We start from the raw sequence: 3443 nt of genomic DNA on the forward strand, positions 1-3443 counted from the left end.
GCAAGTTTCATGGACTTCCATTGGAAGATCCTCATCAGTTTTTAGCTGAATTCTTGTAAATCTGTGACACTGTTAAGACCAATAGGGTTAATCTTGAGGTCTACAAACTTATGCTTTTCCCCTTTGCTGTAAGAGACAAAGCCAAGATATGGTTGGACTCACAACCTAAAGATAGCCTGAACTCTTGGGAAAAGTTGGTCAATGCTTTCTTGGCCAAATTCTTTCCACCTCAGAAGTTGAGCAAGCTTAGAGTGGAAGTCTAAACCTTCAGACAGAAGGAAGGTGAATTCCTATATGAAGCTTGGGAAAGATATAAGCAATTGATCAGAAGGTGTCCTTCTGACATGTTTTCAGAATGGAGCATCATATGTATATTCTATGATGGTCTATCTGAATTGTCCAAGATGTCATTGGACCACTCTGCTGGAGGATCTCTTCATCTGAAGAAGACGCCTGCAGAAGCCCAAGAACTCGTTGAAATGGTTGCAAATAACCAGTTCATGTACACTTCTGAAAGGAATCCTGTGAATAATGGGACAACTCAGAAGAAAGGAGTTCTTGAGGTTGATACTCTGAATGCAATATTGGCTCAGAACAAAATATTGACTCAGCAAGTCAATATGATTTCTCAGAGTCTGTCTGGAATGCAAGTTACATCAGGCAGTACTAAGAAAGCTTCTTCTAAAGAAGAAGTCTATGACCCTGAGAATCCTGGAATAGAAGAGGTGAATTACATGGGAGAATCCTATGGAAACACCTATAATCCTTCATGGAGGAATCATCCAAATCTGTCATGGAAGGATCAACAGAAGCCTAATCAAGGCTTCAATAATAATAATGGTGGAAGAAACAGGTTTGGCAATAGCAAACCTTTTCCATCATCTTCTCAGTAATAGATAGAGAATTCTAAGCAGAGCCACTCTGACTTAGCAACTGTAGTCTCTGATCTATCTAAGACCACTCTCAGTTTTATGACTGAAGCAAGATCCTCCATTAGAAATTTGGAGGCACAAGTGGGTCAGCTGAGTAAAAGAGTTATTGAACTCCCTCCTAGTACTCTCCCAAGCAATACAGAAGAGAATCCAAAAAGAGAGTGCAAGGCCATAAACACATCCAACATGGCCGAATGCAGAGAGGAGGATGAGGCAGTGAATGGCAGTGAGGAAGACCTCAATGGATGTCCACTGGCCTCCAAGGAGTTCTCTAATGAGGAACCAAAGGAATTTGAGGCTCATATAGAGACCATAGAGATTCCACTAAACTTACTGTTGCCATTCATGAGCTCTGATGAGTATTCTTCCTCTGAAGAGGATGAAGATATTATAGAAGAGCAAGTTGCTCAATATCTAGGTGCAATCATGAAGCTGAATGCCAAGTTATTTGGTAATGAGACTTGGGAGGATGAACCCCCATTGCTTATCAATGAACTAAATGATCTGGTTCAACTGAAATTACCTCAGAAGAAACAGGATTCTAGAAAGTTCTTAATACCTTGTACCATAGGCACCATAACCTTTGAGAAGGCTCTGTGTGACCTGGGGTCAGGGATAAACCTCATGCCTCTCTCTGTAATGGAGAAACTAGGGATCTTTGAGGTGCAAGCTATAAGAATCTCACTAGAGATGGCAGACAATTCAAGGAAACAGGCTTATGGACTTGTAGAGGATGTCTTAGTGAAGGTTTAAGGCTTTTACATCCCTACTGATTTCATAATCCTAGATACTGGGAAGGAAGAGGATGAATCCATCATCCTTGGAAGACCCTTCCTAGCCACAGCAAGAGCTGTGATTGATGTGGACAGAGGAGAGTTAGTCCTTCAATTGAATAAGGACCACCTTGTGTTTAAGGCTCAAGGATCTTCTTCTATAACCATGGAGAGGAAGCATGAAAAGCTTCTCTCAATACAGAGTCAAACAGAGCTCCCACACTCAACTTCTAAGTTTGGTGTTGGGAGGCCAACATCAAGCTCTGAGTCTCTGTGAAGCTCTCTAAGAGCTCACTGTCAAGCTATTGACATTAAAGAAGCGCTTGTTAGGAGGCAATCAAATGTTATTTAATTATATTTATTTATTTTCCATTGTTATTTTATGTTTTCTTTAGGTTGATGATCATGTGAAGTCACAAAAACAACAAAAAATAAAAAACAGAATGAAAAATAGCATTAAAAATTGCACACCCTGGAGGACAGACTTACTGACGTTTAAACACCAGTAAGGATAGCAGAATGGGCGTTTAACACCCAGCCTGGCAGCATCTAGGCGTTAAAAGCCAGAATGGGCAGCACTCTGGGCGTTTAACACCAGAAAGGGCTGTCTGGCATCTGGCTGGCGTTAAATGCCAGAAATGGGCATCTGGCTAGCATTTAATGCCAGAAATGGGCAGCAGACTGGCGTTTAATGCCAGGAAAGGTAGCAGGGCTGGCGTTTAACACAAGGAAAGGCAGGAGAGCTGGCTGATGAGCGGATATTTTATACGCTTTTTGGGTTTAATTTCATATAGTTTTTAGTACGTTTTAGTTAGTTTTTAGTTTATTTTCATTAGTTTCTAGACAAAATTCATATTTCTGGACTTTACTATGAGTTTGTGTTTTTTTTTTTGTAATTTCAGGTATTTTCTGGCTGAAATTGAGGGAGCTAAGCAAAAATCTGATTCAGGCTGAAAAAGGACTGCTGATGTTGTTGGATTTCTGACCTCTCTACACTCGGAATGGATTTTCTGGAGCTACAGAAGTCCAATTGGCGCGCTTCCAATTGCATTGGAAAGTAGACATCTAGGGCTTTCCAGCAATATATAATAGTCCATACTTTGCTCAAGGATAGACGACGTACACTGGCGTTCAACACCAGTTCCATGTTGTAGTCTGGCGTCCAGCGCCAGAAACACGTTACAAGTTGGAGTTCAACGCCAGAAACAGGTTACAGCCTGGCGTTGAATGCCCAAAACAGCCCAGGCACGTGAGAAGCTTTAGTCTCAGCCCCAGCACACACCAAGTGGGCCCCAGAAGTGGATTTCTGCACTATCTATCATAGTTTACTCATTTTCTGTAAACCTAGGTTACTAGTTTAGTATTTAAACAACTTTTAGAGATTTATTTAGGATCTCATGATATTTTAGATCTGAACTTTGTACTCTTTGACGGCATGAGTCTCTATACTTCATTTTTTTGGGGTGAGGAGCTCTGCTGTGTCTCGATGAATTAATGCAAGTATTTCTATTTTCTATTCAATCACGCTTGTTCCTAACTAAGATATTCATTCGCGCCTCATTATGATGAATGTGATGATCCGTGACACTCATCACCATTCTCAACCTATGAACGTATGCCTGACAACCACTTCCATTCTACATTAGATTGAATGAGTATCTCTTAGATTCCTTAATCGGAATCTCCGTGGTATAAGCTAGAATCCATTGGCAGCATCCTTGAGAATCCTGAAAGTCTA

The 3443-nt window shown here is 40.9% G+C and overlaps 1 non-coding gene across 1 annotated transcript; it reads right to left on the reverse strand.

The window, feature by feature from the left end:
* Positions 1-242: 242 nt before the first annotated feature.
* LOC148548551 (small nucleolar RNA R71) lies at positions 243-346 on the reverse strand. The gene has a single exon (XR_015898391.1). It is a non-coding gene; the product is annotated as a small nucleolar RNA R71 (small nucleolar RNA).
* Between the last annotated feature and the right edge of the window lie 3097 nt (positions 347-3443).

The sequence above is a fragment of the Arachis ipaensis genome, chromosome B8 (assembly GCF_059453495.1).
Source record: "Arachis ipaensis isolate K30076 ecotype BB chromosome B8, ASM5945349v1, whole genome shotgun sequence".
In the NCBI taxonomy this organism is placed as follows: Eukaryota; Viridiplantae; Streptophyta; class Magnoliopsida; order Fabales; family Fabaceae; genus Arachis; species Arachis ipaensis.